This window comes from Leptidea sinapis, chromosome 17, assembly GCF_905404315.1.
Source record: "Leptidea sinapis chromosome 17, ilLepSina1.1, whole genome shotgun sequence".
NCBI lineage: Eukaryota > Metazoa > Arthropoda > Insecta > Lepidoptera > Pieridae > Leptidea > Leptidea sinapis.
Genome location: NC_066281.1, coordinates 14,160,147 through 14,179,045, shown reverse-complemented (window position 1 = coordinate 14,179,045; position 18,899 = coordinate 14,160,147). Strand labels below are relative to the sequence as shown.

The following is an 18,899-nucleotide window of genomic DNA, read 5'->3' as shown; positions in this document are numbered from 1 at the left end:
TCTCTCACAGATACCACCCGTACCATCAGCGCCTCAGGAAATTTAATATGATTTCATTGCTCGATCAGAGATCTCTTGCTGGAATAATATTTGTATACCAACTCTTAAACAGTCAAATACAATGTAATAACCTCTTACAGAATATTAACCTTGCTGTCCCATATTCATTCCCAACGTTCCAAATCAAGAGAATCTTTCAAATTCCTTCTGTAAAAACCAACCTGGGACTTCAGGCGCATCTCGCTCGAATTCTACGCGAGTACAATAAGACGATACCAATTCAGAGATTGATATATTCGGTAGTGGGCTGGTCAGGTTTAGAGAAAGCGTTGTTTAACACTAGTAGTAGCTTTACTGTTCTTCTCCTTTCTTTCATTTAGGTTAAATTTATAATTTGTACTTTTATTTCTTATTTTATTTTTATTGTCCTCCATAGTATTAGTTCCATTTTTCAAAAGTAATTAGGGAATATTTTTGTAATTTTTATGTTCACCATAATTGTCGAATACTTTAGAATAACTAATTGCGCTTCGCTTTTAAAATAAAGTTTCAAGTTGATTTGCTTAGAGTGTTGTAAGAGGTATTGTACCGACGATGCAATATTTCAGAATCGTTGTGTGTGTCACCACAATGTGGCGTCAAGAGTCAACACTAAGTGATCCTGGAAGGCTCGGGGCGTCTGGCGCGGGCGCAGGCGGGTGCGATCGGAGGGCAGCGGCGGACGGGGGGCGGGGGGGCGGTCGCCAGGCTCGCGGTCTCCGCTAGAGCCTTCAGTGATCACTCGAGCACTGTCCGGAGCGCTCGGTCGCTCCTCCATCCCCACGCTCGTCACGACTCGGTCAAACCTCCGAACGAAAACGAACGCGATTAACCGCTGATAACAAACGCTTTTAACACGTGCGCTTGTCTTACTAATAACTCTAGTGATAGCGACCCTTATTCTCGTGTGCGTGCTTTGATGAGGAGCGGCTCCCGTCGGCGAGAAGCCAGCAGCCAGGACCGGGAGACAGCAGTACGACCGCCTCGCGTGAGTCACATACTTATAATTACAATATTATTTGTTCCGTCTCCAAACATTCATAACATAAATAAGAACACTACGTTATCATAACAATATGCCCTAGGTTCAGAAGACTTCTGCTAAAACAGTGGATTATTGGCTTGGGGTCTGGTTTAATTATGTTCATCAATAGCTTAAGTTATTAACAAGAAATGAAATGAAATGTTCTTCTTATATTGTAAAGATATACAATTCTTTTTTGGTAAAAATATAAGCTTTATATCAACCGTCAAGACATTGTTTCTATTAGGCGCTATTTTGGCTATTAATTGGAATAGCGGCCTTAATGAAGTATCAACGTGATTCTTGTGAGTCATATAAAATATAAAATACCACCTTCGATTTCACTCAGGCTTGAGTGGCCACCAAATGTGTACCAGATTAACAAATGTATGTTCACTAAAGGTATAAAATACATTTATTTTCTCAAAATTGATTCCTTTAGAATTATTTTTGATGTCATTTCTAATAGCTACCGCTTCGGAAACGGCGCAAGAAACTCTCCAGTATTCTTCTTTTGCGATCTTTATTGTATTGTCATTGTTATTGCTATAAAATAATCATAATCTAGTCCCAGGCTGTCCGATCACTTAGATATTCAGCTGTGGAGTTGTTGGACTTACTGTCCTAAGTCCTACTACTCGTACTAATTTCCAATTTTAAATAAAATATTCAAATTAATTTATAGATAATGACTGGGTCGTCAGTGATTGGGTCTTTAAGCTACAATCGATAGAATATACATAGTTAACTATAACTTTAAAAATCCCGGCAGTAGTTTCCCAATTTTTTTGTCCTCGCTACGGTTTGATATGATTATGTGAGCGAATAAATGATTACTAAATAAAAAATGCAGAAACTCGATGTGATAGCTCTTGCATTGTAAACATTGCATTGTTTTGGAAATTAATAACATCGTACCAACCAGTTACTTATGTTTAAAAACAGTTTCTCGCGAGTTCATGTCACAAATCCTACACTACCATATACAGTACAGACAGCATACAATGTACAATCTACATAAACTTATTTTATACTAGCTGATCCAGCAAACGTTGCCATATAAATTATTTTTAGAGTTAGGCAGTTTCTTGGACATTGCAACTTTACTTTTATTTTTCTAAAATATTTATTTTTCTAAAACAAACGTTACATAAGTTAATCATTATTAAATCAGCTACCTGCCAATAAAAGTCCCGTCAAAATCGGTCCAGCCATTTCAGAGATTAGACGGAAGAAACAGACAGACAAAAATAGTAAAAAATGTTATTTTGGTGTATGTACCGTATATAAATTCATATACATGTAGTAAAAAACGATTATTTCAATATTACAAACAGACACTCCAATTTTATTTATATGTATGTATATATTTACTGAACGCGGCACTAACACCCCTGGAAAGGGAACATTTCTTTCCCTGAATGTCAAAATATTATATTATATACTTATATAGGTTGAGATAGTCATGTTATAATTATGTAAGAACTAGCTGATACCCGCGACTTCGTCCGCGTAAACACATGACTAAACACGTAGTACTTATGAAAATCTTTATCTTTCATTTCATTTCATCTTTATTTCTTAAAATTTTATTAACTTTATATTAAATGAAGATATCTATATATCGCCATATTTTATCAATTTGTATAAAAATAATATAATAGATAGTTAACAACTGTAAGTAATCTAGCAACTATAATTAGCTAAAATTCAGCTTCTTTTTTACCTCCTCAGAGAAGGAAAGATATTAAAATTCTAATTAGTTATTCATTTTAAACTATTCTTTCAATTTGATTTCTGAACGACGGGGGTACATTAAAGGAATAATGAAATTGTTGTTTTTATTTAATTCCGAGCATTTTCATATTTATTCACCTTTTAAACCTTCTCTGGGCTTCCACAAATAATTCAAGAACAAAATTAGCCAAATCGGTCATGCCGTTCTCGAGTTTTAGCGAGACTAACGAACAGCAATTCATTTTTATATATATAGATAGATAAATAATTGGACAGCGTCATCTGCTTAAAATTTCTCAACAATGCAGACCGATTGAATTTGGACCTAACGAGAGATTCTGTTTAATAGGAATTAAAAGATGAACATAACATAAGTCAACGTAGAGAGTGGTATTTTGGCCACATAATGCGAAGGAGTAGTGAGAGCCTGGAGAAATTGATCGTAGTTGGGAACACAAATGGCAAGCGAGCCCGAGGCCGAACTCCTACCAGATGGACCGAACAAATAAAAGACTCCAGGTCCCCGAGGTTTAGCTACCTACGCTTTAGAGCCGCGTTGGACAGAAGCCGATGGAAACAAATAGTTCACTCCGAGTCTGGAACACTTGTTGATGACTACGATCCTCAGTCATGATCTCTCGCGGATATGACACGAACATCGATACACGAACATCGATACACGAACATCGATACACGAACATCGATACACGAACATCGATACACGAACATCGATACACGAACATCGATACACGAACATCGATACACGAACATCGTAAACAGATACGTCAGCGGTTGACTGTTGGCCGTTTTCAATAACCTATCTACCCTTAGTTTAACTTACGGATACAATGCTGTCACCGTTTAATGACAAGATTTTATCTATCCATAGTTATATCCAATATAGTTATAGTCCAATGCTATCTGTCAATAGGTTATTGAAATATAAGTAAGCGTAGAATGATAGATTTGTCTACGTCTAGTAAGTTAAAATATTATTAAGTGAAAATAGATAGGTTATTGAAAATGGCCGGCAAAACAAGCGCGTACAACTTCCTTAAAAACCGGCAACGCTCTTGTTATTCCTCTGGTGTTGCAAGAGAATGTGGGCGGCGGTGATCACTTAACACCAGGTGACCCGTACGCTCGTTTGTCCTCCTATTCCATAAAAAAAAAATTTTTGTACGAATAAGATTAGATAGCTCTACGCTGTACTAGTCTAGCCATAAATACTGTTACAATTAAAAATAAACAAAATATAACATTCATTGAGTTTATCATTCATTTTGGCGCCAATACATTATACAATACTTTGCGAATTTAAAATGGAGTGGAGTGATAAAGAGAACCGAATCACTGTGATTGCATTACACAAAGTAGGTATGGAGCCAAGTGCAATTTGCAAAACTCTCCATACGCTTGGTCTTAATAAAATGTTTGTGTACCGGGCTATTAATAGGTACAATGAGACCTCCTCTGTTCAGATACAGTGGTTTGTGATCACCTCACGACATGATATATTGGGACCGCGAAGTGCTTGTTGTGACTTCAGCACACAGGAAGTGCTTCAAGCTTTTGGTAATAATTTACTATCCCCTCCAACGAAATTTACTGTTTTTAGTTATAATTAATAATAGTAATAGCAATCCTGAACAACACAAGGCGGGCGTAGTACACTTGGATGACGGAGACACATAACACCTCACGTAACGAGACACCGCGGCCGACGCGACGGTCACGACACGGAACACGACTCCTTATTAAATTACTGTCCTGTTTATTGTTCTGCAACCTGTATATTCGGAGCTGGTCTGGGACACGACTTGCGTCGACACTCTGACTCCTTCCCATGTCCAAGTGACGTCAGTTGGTGCTGGGGCTGCTGCTTCGACTGCCGAAGACAGCAAGCGTCGCAAATATGTCGGTCTCAATGAGTCTTACATCTTTGTGCCATTTGGTGATGAGACACTTGGCCCGTGGGGCCCAGAGGCGCGGAGAATGTACAAAATACTATCTTCTCGCCTCAATAAGGCTACTGGCAACCCAAGCGCTGGCAGCAATTTCGGTCAACGGGTCAGCCTAGCTATCCAACGTGCAAATGCTGCCAGTATTCTTGGTACACTTCCCCGTGACGATGAGTTAAAATTTATATAATTATAGTATTGTAATAAATATAGTAATAAGATTTGTTTTGTTTGAATAAACTTATAACATGTGGATATCTGGCAACTGTTAAATGCTTACAGACAATATCATTGCTCTCTCCCAAAGGGCTGTCTTGTATGTTGCTCCATACAATTATAATGCACTAACCGTCCCAGGATTGTCCAAATTATGTTACGTAAGATACTCCCCTTTGTAGAGGAACCTGTTGTACCTTGGCACTATGTGTACCATATCATCATTTTTATTTTGTTCAGAATATCTTTTTGTTAAATATGTTATTTAAATGTTTTAGTTAAGAATAGTTGTATTTTCCATAAATTACCCGCAATTCTTAGGTACTGTTGTAGTACTGGCCTAGGAACATAGGGTATGTTGTACCTTGGCCATTAATCCCTTTTTTCGTTCTCATTATTAAAACACTTGTAAGTATGCAATATACATTTTTGATATTTTGGTGAATACCCAAATAATTGACCTTTTATAAATATGCAACAATGGTTTAAGTACAGTTCGTCAAACAAAAATTAAAAACTAATATCTAAAAAAGTGTCCTAGATACTACAGGATCCCCTACTTTTAATTTGTCGCTATCGGGCACTTTTATTTTTACTTTCTATGACTGTGACGAGATAGTGTAGTGTTAAATCCAGTTCGATCTCTGTCCACCACAGATGACACTGGTAGCATTGACACAATACGCAGCTGTCACATTCTAGTATTTATCTAACGAATATTTTTTTTTATGAAAATAATGGATGAGACGTGCAGGACGTTCAGCTGATGATAATTGATACGCTCTGCCTATTACAATGCAGTGCCACTCAGGATTTTTGAAAAACCCCAAAAATTCTGAGCCGCGCTACAACTGTGCTCGTCACATTGATAAGATGTGAAGTCTCATTTGCCCAGTAATTTCAATGCTACGGCGCCCTTCAGACCGAAACACAGTAATGTTTACACATTACTGCTTCACGGCAGAAATAGGCGCCGTTGTGGTACCCATAATCTAGCCGGCATTCTGTGCAAAGGAGCCTGCCACAGGTTCGACAATGAAAGCAAATTAGCCACCTATTAATATTTAAATACCAGTTTGACTAGCAATACGTTACCTAAATCTCTTCTTTCGTTGCTACATATTCTTTCGTTACGTACATTCATTATATTGTAGTGAAAACTTCTTTAGCGGCGTTGAGCACTTTCTTTGTGATGGGTATAAAATGATAACTCGCGTCAGGACACGTGACCTGATCGAAAATTCGTAAGAAAGTCGTTGAAATTATGGATGAAAGTTGATTTTTTTCAGAGATAATCTTTTTAATGTAAAATAATTGTAATATTTGTGTGAGACTTAATTTTTTTATGTAAAATAAATTGTCATTTTTGTGTACGATAAATAAATACGATAAAAATAGTGTATAAATGAATATTGTATTTAACTACATATTAAATGCTAGTATCTACTTTTATACTGATAAATAAAGCAATTCTTGCGAAATTATTCCAAAATATTTAAAAATGCACAATGTTAATGTTTAAGTTTGCAGTCCCGCAGTGCAACCCGTTTTTTTATTAGTAAAAGAGTTGCATTCTTGTTAATTCAATCTTCCTTATCAGTACATTCCATCCTCTACGTGTATTTATTGTAACTGCTTACTATCTTTACAATTCCAACAAGGATTCTTGTCACATGACGTCATACCCGATCCACAGAATAATGGAAACATCCTAATATATATAGAGTACAGCTAACAGTACAATAACAATAACATGATGAGGTAATGTGAGCTGTCGCAACACATAACGATACGTTATCGTCAACTTTCCAAGAATGTGTACGAGTAATTGTAATTAAAACAAACCGTCTCATTTAGTTCGAGGTTAATTATTGTAACTGTCATTAAACGTATCGAGAACTATATTAAAATAATTGTTTATCGAACATATTTGGAGTCAGTGAAAGTAGCTGGGAACTGGGGTACCGAGGGCCAACACTTACTTATCAGTAGCTTCAAAATATTTGAATGAAATATCTTAATACATATAAATCTAGTGTCCTGATGTTTGTTTCCAGTGAACTCCTTAAACTAATGAACGGATTTTAATGGGGATTACGTCAAGGAATGTAGTTTATTCCAAGTTGAGAGATAGGATAGTTTTTATTCTGATTTGGGATTGTTTGGGACCCATAATTATTTTTATTTCCAATATTTGTATTGTATGGACATATTTTCTACTAGCTGAGCCGGCAAACGTTGTTTTGCCATATTAATTATTTTTAGAGTTTACTTTATTTTTCTAAAATAAACGTAGCCATTTCGGAGATTAGCCGGAACAAACAGACAGACAAAGATTGTAAAAAATGATATTTGTGTGTATACTATATGTATTCATAAACATATAGTAACAACAGGTTATTTCAATATTACAAACAGACACTCCAATTTTATTTAGATGTATAAATGAGAGAATTTATTGACGCATGGTTTGACAGTTCTGCAGTGGAACAATTTCAGGGAGCAATTATTTACGAAAGGGAGCAAAATATTTTACGAAAAAATTATTTATGTTAATATTGACAAATTCATAAAAAAACATCACTTTATTAATAATTTACAGAACAACAGAATATTAATTTAACAACCTTGCTAATGTCTTCCTAGAAACAGTTCTTCCGACCGTTGCTCCATGTGGAACTGATCTTCTTTCTTTATATATTGGTATATATACGCTTATTATAGTTTTTTAAGTTCCCAACATAAAACTGTATAAATGACACGTCTTTTTTGTCTCATACGTCTTGAGCGATTCAGCCGAATACTCAACAATTATGTTAATAAATATAATGTTGTCTTGTATAAATCAAATCAAAATCACATTATTTATATAGGTCACGGAAATGACAAAAAAAAATTCTTATTGAATCTACCGCTACTTCGTAAAGGGTTAAGCTAGTGAGAAGAAGTAGCAAGAAACTACTGCCACTCTCTTAAATCAAAATTTACATTTTCATCGTTTTCAATTACATACGCAATAATTTCAATTACAATATATATTTTGTTATATTATTATAATGACCTGCATTCCCAAACTTCTTCATTTCTCCCATCATTTCTCTAAACAAATTCCGCGTTCCGTGAAATGACAATGAGTAAAGCGACTAGAAGAACTTATGATGTAATAACGCGCGTAGCGAGCACCAGACTCGAGTCATACCCCGACACGGACAGGTTAGTTGGCCCGCCAACGTTCACATTCGTGGTTTTTTTTCTTCTACTAGGTCTTTAGAAAACTTTAATCTTAATGAGACTTTAATAATATATTAATATATTATTAAAGTAATATATTATTAAAGTCTCATTTGCCCAGTCATTTCACTAGCTACGGCACCCTTCTGACCGAAACACAATAATGCTTACACGTTACTGCTTCACGGCAGAAATAGGCGCCGTTGTGGTACCCATAATCTAGGCGACATCCTGTGCAAAGGAGCCTCCCTGGTATATGCATTTCATCACCATCTCCGCTGTTCACCGTGGACCACGGACCACGATACACGTCACACCTCATGTTTGAAGATATATGCTAGGAGCTTATATTAAGGATTGGTCTTCCCTGCCCTCCAACTAGCTAATGTATGACGTTAACGTGCTAACATGTTCTGTTTAAACTTTGCTAATATATGAGTCTAAAATTCCGATAGGTTACGTAGTAAAACTTTGTAAAATTAATACTACAAGAAATAAGATAGACACTGGGATCACATATCATGAGTAAATATTTTGTATTTCATTAAATTCAATGTAAAATAACACGAAGCGTATGTTACAAAATTAATAAATGAGTGAGAGAGCCACTGACCTCTACTATATACCACTGGACTGGCGGCTGACAAAGTGCTTTTGTGCCTGTTTGATATTCGCAATTTTGGCGCTGTTGGTGATGTAGTGGTACTAAAACTAGTGATGACAACCACAGCTAAACAAACATCAATTGGAACACTATTTAAAAAATAAACATTGTGTACTTTATTACGTTGATTCCTGAAGTATAAATGACGAAGTAAAACGACCGAAATCAATTCAAAATCCAAAAACATTTCTGAGTATTGTACGATTCTCTCGCAGCCATTTCTATTATACGTCAAAATTAGTTCTCTAGACGCTCGCGAGTGGCGCTTCAAATAGGCACAAAAAATTTGCAGTCCAACATATGAAACAGCCTGTCCAGTGGTATTTATACACGTCTTTATTAATAATATAGTTATTGTGTGACAGAGCGTAGGTTGTTATACCGGCCAGTGTCAGGTGTCAGATGAGTTATCGTGACAGGTCTGTGATCGTTTCGCCGGCGTGACCACCATCCTTACATACCCAGCTTGTTATCGACTGACTTCAAAAAGATTCACAATTTTTTAAATGAGATTTTTTTTTATGAAAATAAGGGACAAGACGAGCAGGACGTTCAGCTGATGGTAATTGATACGCCCTGCCGATTACTATGCAGTGCCGCTCAGGATTCTTGAAAAACCCGAAAATTCTGAACGGCACTACAATTGCGTTCGTTACCTTGAGACATAAGATGTTAAGTCTCATTTGCCCAGTAGTTTCACTAGCTACGGCGCCCTTCAGACCGAAACACAGTAATGCTTACACATTACTGCTTCACGGCAGAAATAGGCGCCGTTGTGGGACTCATAATCTAGCCGGCATCCTGTGCAAAGGAGCCTCCCACTGGTAATACTGCATTGTACTATATTTATTTATTTATTTATTTATTAGGTTTATTTACAATCACTTACAATAATACACACAAATATTTAAAAAAAGTAGAACTAAATGTAGTGATTACTTACAAATAAACACAGCATGCACAGAAGTGATTAATTTTATTAAGTTAATTATATATAATAAGTTACAAATAAAACATTTTTTTTAAATTAATAAATAATTTTTACACAGTTACTTAAATTTTCCAATTATAACATTATTAAAGATTACCAATGATGCTGCAAATGGTCTTGCGGAATTTGGCTAAGGAATCAGCAAATATATCAATATCAGCTACGATATAAGAATTTAAAATTTTACATAATCGTGGGACTGGGGAATTGGTACCTAGGATCGTTCGACGAAGTGGAGGACAAAGTGGAGTAATAGGCTTACGTGGAATTCTTACTGGTACTCTTAGACCAAATTTATTTAGCAGTTCGGGGCCGTCGATAAAGCCGTTCAATAGTTTATAAACAGAAGATCCAGAAGTTCTCTATGTTCATCCAAAGTGGTCATTTTAAAGTTGGCCAGCCTTTCTTTGTAAGAAGAAATTTTCTTGGCTTTACCGGCCCTAAATGCCACATGCCACAGAAATCGCTTCTGAATACGTTCCAGTCCTAGGATGAGAGGACGCCAGACAACTGAACCATACTCCAAGATACTCCTAACCAGACTGAAATAAAGGAGCTTTTTTATTTTTAAGCTTTTAAAAATTTTTGTGTTTCGTATAACAAACCCAAGCATTTTAGAAGCACGTTTTACTATGTTTTCTAAATGGGGAAGATACTCTATATACTATATGTATAAATTGCTGTATTGTAATGGGCAGGGTGTATCATTTAACATCAGCTGAACGTCCTGCTCGTCTCGTCCCTCTTACTGTCATAAAAAAGAAGTCCCTCAAGTTTAAACCTACAATTATTGTCATTGATTGTTTTGTATACAAATCTTCCGATTATCGTTAATTATTATATTTACTTAATTATCTATTAATACGGCTTTAGTCACGTTTTTGTCGGTGTCGGTACCGACTAGTTTCGGACCATTCGGGGGTCCTTCATCAGGGTGAGTGTGGTGGGTTCGCAATAACGTCCCACCTTTTACTGCGGACTTGAGCTCGGTACCGACACAGACAAAAACGTGAGTAAAGCCGTATTAATAGATAATTGAATAATGACTCACGAAAGTTATAATAATTTAATTATATTTACTGTTTAAACGTTAAAACAATATAAAGCTTATTTTCGTCAAGCAACCAATTGCCAACTCTTACTAACGGTGCTTACATTTACTAGAATAACGGATCAAGTTTATGTATTTCGATTTCATCTCATACATTTTTATTTCAATTCAAATATAAGACAGTTACTTTTTTGTTGTAAACACGATTAATATTTATAACATAATAATGCTTCTTATAACTTTATTTATAACTAGCTGACCCGGCAAACGTTGTTTTGCCATATAAATTGTTTTTAGAGTTAGACCGTTTCTTTCACATTGCAACTTTACTTTATTTGTCTAAAATTAAAGATTTTTTCTGAAATCAACGTCGCCTAAGTTACTCCTTATTACCAGTGGGAGGCTCCTTTGCACCGGATGCCGGCTAGATTATGGGTACCACAACGGCGCTTATTTCTGCCGTGAAGCAGTAATGTGTAAGCATTACTGTGTTTCGGTCTGAAGGGCGCCGTAGCTAGTGAAATTACTGGGCAAATGAGACTTAACATCTTATGTCTCAAGGTGACGAGCGCAATTGTGGTGCCGCTCAGAATTTTCGAGTTTTTCAAGAATCCTGAGCGGCGCTGCATTGTAATGGGCAGGGCGTATCAATTACCATCAGCTGAATGTCCTGCTCGTCTCGTCCCTTATTATCAAAAAAAAACAGTAACCTGCCAATAAAAGTCCCGTCAAAATCGGTCCAGCCATTTCAGAGATTAGCCGAAGCAAACAGAAAGACAGACAAAAATTGTTAAAAATATATTTTGTTGTATGTACCGTAGGTATATATATTCATATAGATGTACTAAAAAACGGTTATTTCAATATTACAGACACTCCAATTTTATTTATATGTACTTAATTAGTATAATTACATTAAGTATATATATATACATATGTTTATTTACTTAATTGACAATCTAATATGTTCTAAATTTTGGTTTTCCTTACCCTTATAATTTTGTTGTAAAGACAAAAGTTACAACCAGTTTCAAGGAATGACTGGACTGTTCATTGAAAACTTTGAGTAGTCACTTGTAGTATTCTTTATAAGTTAATGATACTTTCTGTGTATAAATGCTTAAGTTTTAGTTGACAAAAAAAACCAAACACTTAGGTACACTTCAAGGATTATCCCCCAATTGCATCATTAAATCTCAATTATTTGTATCTTGGACATAATCTTGGAATAGGTATATCCTATTTCATCAAATGAAATATGTGCATAAATGACCGAGTTTTAAAATAATAAACGTAAAACACACACAATTTGTTATGTTTTGGATTTTTATTTTGTTTTCAGTTTTAATTGTGTAAAACATATACATGATGTAATACACTCCTTGTTGATCAATAACAGCATCATCTTCACATCATACTATCCTAATTGCCTGGACCGCTTTATATCTCCCGCAATTACATCGCACACCACCAGGTCTCGGGACGAGTGTGAACAGTGGCCCCTTTCGAACAGAGGGCGGACCATTGTAAGATAGAGTTATTTCACACGGAGGTCACGCGGCCTCTCAACCATGTCGCCCTCTTGGAGTGATTGCTGATCGTCCACGGAGACCCTTTCTGATAGCTTTGGATATTCACGTTTCATAGTAAAGCATTCCATACCATATTTGTCCGACTAATGTGATGGAGATATGACTGCGTGAAACCTAGCTCGGAATTCTATCATCATTTGAACTTCATCCTGATTATCCTGAATGATATTGCTTTTGTCCGTTCTTTTTGGTCGTTAGCTTGGTAACGCCATTCATACACACATTATTAACAACAATAGTATCAGAGCTCTTTGCTAAGTGTTATAGTTAGCTCTAGGCTACCAGAGTGAGAGAAGGCCGCGGCTCCGTAAACAATATCATAATGTTTACAACATTGTTAATACATATGGAAATATATATCCGAAACATTATTATTTTTTTTTTTTTTTTTTATGGAATATGAGGACAAACGAGCGTACGGGTCACCTGGTGTTAAGTGATCACCGCCGCCCACACTCTCCTGCAACACCAGAGGAATCACAAGAGCGTTGCCGGCCTTTAAGGAAGGTGTACGCGCTTTTCTTGAAGGTACCCATGTCGTATCGTCCCGGAAACACCGCACTCGGAAGCTCATTCCACAGCTTCGTGGTACGAGGAAGAAAGCTCCTTGAAAACCGCACTGTGGAGGACCGCCACACATCCAGATGGTGGGGATGAAATCCTAACTTGTGGCGTGTCGTGCGAAGGTGGAATTCGGCGGCAGGAATCAGGTTGAACAGCTCTTCGGAACACTCCCCGTGATAGATGCGGTAGAAAACACACAATGAAGCGACGTCTCTACGCAACGCCAAATGATCCAGCCGTTCACAGAGTACTGGGTTCCCGACAATTCGAGCTGCTCTGCGTTGCACGCGGTCAAATGGATCGAGCTGAAACTGGGGTGCGCCAGACCAGAGATGACAGCAATACTCCATGTGAGGCCGGACCTGCACTTTGTAGAGCGCTAGAATGTGGGCCGGCTTGAAGTATTGCCGTGCTCTATTTATGACGCCCAGTTTCTTTGAAGCCAGTTTGGCTTTGCCCTCCAGATGGCCACGGAATTGGCAATTGCTCGAGATTTCGAGACCCAGTATTCCGATACTAGGCGAGGCTTTAAGGGAAGTGTTCTCGAAGAGCGGTGATACGGCAAATGGGGTTTTTTTAGTGGTAAACGCGCAAACTTGAGTCTTCTGGGGGTTAAATTGGACAAGGTTCAACTTACCCCATTCCGCGACCTTCTCGAGAGAGGACTCGATAGAAGACACAAGTTTCTCCCGGCACTGGTCGACGTTTTCCCGAGAGAGACCTGCATGGCCCGTGTATACGGCATCACCAGTGCTGTCGTCTGCATAGCAATGCATGTTGGCGGTGTCCAACATATCATTGATATGCAGAAGAAACAGCGTGGGAGATAGCACACAGCCTTGGGGCACTCCAGCGTTCACGGACTTGGGATTCGAGCAATAACCGTCGATAACGACCTGTATGCTGCGCCCAGTGAGGAAGCTGGAGGTCCACTTGCATAAGCTCTCGGGAAGCCCAAATGATGGAAGTTTTGCGAGGAGCGCCTTGTGCCATACACGATCAAAGGCCTTCGCTATATCCAGACCAACTGCCAGGCCTTCCCCCTTGCTTTCAATAGCCGCCGCCCATCTATGTGTTAGGTATACCAGAAGATCGCCAGTCGACCGACCATTGCGAAAGCCGTACTGCCGGTCGTTGATCAACTGGTGACCCTCAAGGTATACCAAGAGCTGGCGGTTAATTATGCTCTCCATGATTTTTGAGAGTAGGGAGGTAATCGCAATAGGCCTGTAGTTTGCCGGATGCGAACTGTCTCCTTTTTTTGGGATCGGATGGACAAGGGCTGACTTCCATGAATCAGGGACTACGCCTTTTGAATAAGAGTGCCGGAATAAACGCGTTAGCACCGGCGTCAACTCAGGGGCACACGTTCTAAGCACGATTGGAGAAATGCCATCCGGCCCACTCGACTTCCTGACGTCCAACGAAAACAGAGCTAGCCTAACAGTTTTCTGTCGGAACTGTACTTCAGGCATGGAGCTCTGACACCGTGGGATGGTCGGCGGTGTTTTTCCGTTGTCGTCAAGAGCCGAGTTGGAGGCAAAAAGAGTGCACAGGAGATCGGCTTTCTCTTTTGCCGTATGGGCCAGGGTGTCATTCCTCATGTGCAACGGCGGCATGGACGGCTGGTTGAAGTTACCAAGAGCAGCTTTCGACAACGACCAGAACTTGCGTGTTCCAGTCGGGTATCTGGAAAGCTGCTCGCCAATTTTGACGACGTGCTTCGATTTCGCACGGGCGATTTGCCGCTTAAAAAATCTGGAGGCACGGTTATATTTCCTCTTCAGAACTTTGCAGTTCGGATCCTTTGAGCCCAGCGCCGCAACCCAAGTTCGATACGCCTGTTTTTTGCAGTCAGATGCTGCTTTAACTGACGCATCGAACCAGGGCTGTGATCTGCCACCGATCGGTACTACAGAGCTTGGTATAAAAATATCCATGCCCTGTAGTATCACATCGGCTACTGCAACGGCGCAGGCACTAGGATCATCCGAAGGGAAACAAACCCTGCCCCAAGGGTAGGATGCAAAAAAGGAACGCATCCTATCCCAATCTGCTGACTTGTAGTGCCAAACGCGGCGGGTCGCTGGTGGTCTGCGACGTTGGCGTCGGATAGGCACTACACTCCCGACCAGGCAATGGTCGGACGTTCCGAGAGGGGCGTCGACAGAGACCTGGTAACCATCGGGATGTGTAGTCAGCAGAAGATCTAATAAGGACGGCATGTGGCTATCCACATCCGGGAGCCGCGTCGGCGACTCAACCAATTGGGACAGACCATACGCCAATGCAAAATTATGCACAGATCGCCCTGCGTAGTCTGTGGTACGTGATCCAAGCCATTCGGCATTGTGCCCGTTGAAATCACCCAAGACTACGATTTCAGCGGAGGGGATCTGAGCAAGCACGTCATCAAATGCCGCTTGAACGCAGCCCATGAGGTGATCCTTTTCTGCGTTACCACTATGGGACCTGTAGACACACGCATAGATACGGACGCGGTCCTCTAAATCTACGCGGAGCCAGAGAGTAGACAGGCCCCTACCCTCAAAATTGCCGAGACGGCGACAGCAGATATCCTCCCTAACGTACACACATACCCCGGCATGAGGCATGAAATTATGCTCAATTTTGTACCCGGGGTACGTTAAATATGACGTATCGCTAGGTCGAGATATCTGCGTCTCCGTAAGGAAACACAAGGCCGGCTGCGACGTCTCAAGGTGGTGGTGGACGGCGTTTAAGTTGGAGTGAATTCCCCGGATGTTACAAAAGTCCACATTAAGCGTGGAGCGGGGTGCCGTGGTGTTGCTGCCCTGTTTGTCCTGTGACATTCACGGTACTGTGCCCTCCCCAGAATACGAAGGGCAGCCCGAGCGCGAATACTCGGGGAGGGATTCTCTGGCTCTACAAGAGCTGGTACCCTCCTGGGGTAATTTCTTTTTGAATACCGCTCTCATATTTTGTTTTGGGAAGGACGGGGGGGAATGGCCTCCGGTCCTCGACACTAACCTATGCGAAACATAGCGGCACTAGGCCGCTACTTCACGCCGGTATTCTGTGCGAGTGTGGTAAGTAACCCGGACGAGTCTGGCCCGATTGTGCTGACGTCATGAGACAGCAGCGTGACTCTCCCACTTTCAAAAAGCCCGTAGTCGCCTCTTACGACACCCTTGGACCTGGGACTACCCTATTCTTTTTACGCCCCGGGGCAGCACAGGGCAAAATTATTATGGCTGTAAAAACTTGTAACTAGATGTATAATGACCAAAAAATATGTGTAGACGGAGGCCCTTTTATGTATTTTAAAGTAAACAAAAAAAAACAGTTTATATCTATCTGCCTGCTCTATAATATGTATTAATTTATCACTTCATTATCTCTTTGTATTGATTACCAAAAATCAGACATAATAAAAGCTTCAGAACTTTCTTCTTTATGTATTTATAAAGCTTATTATACAATATACACTGGCCTGCAAAAGTAAGTATCACACTTTTCAAATTAATTTTTTTTCTTAACTATAGAAGGTACACATTTAAGATTAAAAATGTTTTGTTACAAATTTTATAGCCTTTATTTAATTCTAAGAAACTAAAATTATACATTAGTAACATTTTTAACTTAAAAAAGATAAAACAATGAATATAGACATTTTTAGTTTAGTGTAAAAAAATTCAACTAAAATGTATTACATGTTATTTAATTTCTAATAACTGGTATTGCCTCCTCGAGCTCTGATTACAGCTTCGAGCCGGTTTGGCATACTGAACACTAGGTTTCTGAGCCGATGTTGGGGAATATTCTCCCATTCTTCTACCAGGGCCTGCTTTAGTGCCCTGAGGGTAGTAGGTGGTGGTCTGCGATTTCTGACTAGCCTCCCAAGCTCATCCCAGGCGTGTTCAATCGGGTTGAGATCAGGACTTCTTGATGGCCAAGCCATCACGCTGATACCGACCTCCTGAATATACTCTTGTACGATATGAGCCGTGTGCGGCCGGGCATTATCATGCATCAGCATCGATCCATCACCCATATTTGCTAAATACGGCCCTGCATACTCATTGAGAATCTCTTGAGCATATCTTTGCCCAGTGAGGGTGCTATTTTCTATGGCTACTAGCTCTGTGCGACCTTCTGAAGATATGCCAGCCCATACATGTACACTGCCTCCACCGTATTGGACTCTTTCTGAGATGCAGGCTTGAAGGTATCGCTCACCAGGTCGCCTGTAAACACTTCGCCTTCCATCAGAAGTGTAAAGGGAGAATCGAGACTCATCTGCAAACAAATTTCTTGATCATTCTTCTTCATCCCACTGCATGTGTTCACGGGCGTATCGCAGTCTCGCTACTCGATGCTATCTCTCGAGTTTTGGGCCACTCGCTGGTCTTCGGGGTTTCAAATTTGCTTCAGCAAGTCTCCTTCTCACTGTACTGACTAATGTAGTCCCTCCGGGTCAGAAGTAGCTGTTGCTGGACTTCAACTGCATTTTGGTGGCGATTTCTTAACACAGTGGAAATAATATAACGATCTTCTCGGGCACTGGTACACCTGGGTCTGCCATTACAAGGTCTCCTCAGATGGTGTCCAGTCTCTTCGTACCTTCGCTATACCTTCTGGACCGTTCGTACCGTCACACCCACCATTGTAATTCGGAAACGTCCACTTTGAAAAAGGAATGGTTTTGTTTTTGAAGTTTTTTTTCAGCCAATTCTTAAAAGAAGGTTACCGACTATAAAGTTTTTATGTACAAAATTAAATTCTCTTTGGAGTCCTTTTTATTTCGAAAGTATATCTTGTGAACTTAAAACGTTATCCCAATTTTAAAAGTGTGATACTTACTTTTGAAGGCCAGTGTATTAGCGAACACAATACACATTCACATACACACTCACTCACACAAACACATTCGTCGTCACACACACACACACCTTATTAGTGTTTAGTAGGTACCTACTTAATGATTATAGATATGGAAGAGCAGGAACTTCTGACAGATTTTTGTCAGCTAAAAGAAGGTCCAGATCAATTATATCAAGTAATAACCTTTGGTACCAATAAAGAAAGTTGAAATTTGAGAGATTTGAATGTTTGTCATCAAACACTGTCAGATTCACTCGTTGACTCCTGACGAGGCGTCGTACATTATAATTATTCATTCAAGTTATATAATACGAGCTGTCTCGTTCCCGACCGTGCGTTTTTCTTTTTCTCAGCGTCTCGTCCGCCAACATTCGGTTCCCACGATACAAGGAGTTGCGAGGAAATGTTTATCGATGAGGTGCAGTGCTTGTCATGTTTGGTTCGCTTTGATTTCCGTTATGAAGGGCTTTCTGATTGTAATGTTATCATAAAACAAACCTATCAGTATCTAATGTTGTTCAACCCCTATTTTTAACGAAACTGTATGTAGAACCAGGATAAGTTAATATGAAGCAAGGGGTACGTTGCCGCGGTAGGAGAGAGCATTTAATATTAGCAAGTAGTCCTTTATGATTAGTTAATGTCATGGAACCGGTGATAGTCATAGTGAATGTCCCACGTCAGCCGACATCTATTTCCCCGATAAATTTCAATCTTACTCCCGTATCACTCATAATGTTTGTTTGTGTTCTGGAGTGTTAACAATTAGCGAGTGCCGTATCGTTGATCTATCTAGATCTTATCTTGTATGCTTTGTTGTTGTGATCTCAGATTGTGGCTTCATCTACAGGATTTCATCATACATCCACTTTACAGATGATAACTTGCTCAACCCCAATATTTGCATATTTAGAAAATTGACTTGAGATGTCGCACTTGCAAATCTTAACAATTTGTTATGTT

The 18,899-nt window shown here is 39.4% G+C and overlaps 1 protein-coding gene across 5 annotated transcripts in view; it reads left to right on the top strand.

Annotated features, from left to right (window-relative positions):
* Window positions 1-767: 767 nt before the first annotated feature.
* The window catches only part of LOC126968879 (smoothelin-like protein 1), a 106,432-nt gene continuing 88,300 nt past the window's right edge, over window positions 768-18,899 (top strand). For all 5 annotated transcript variants that reach the window (XM_050814005.1, XM_050814003.1, XM_050814004.1 and 2 more), the window contains exon 1: window positions 768-1,027. The gene's annotated coding sequence lies outside the window, so the exon portion shown is untranslated. The remainder of the gene's footprint in view (window positions 1,028-18,899) is intronic.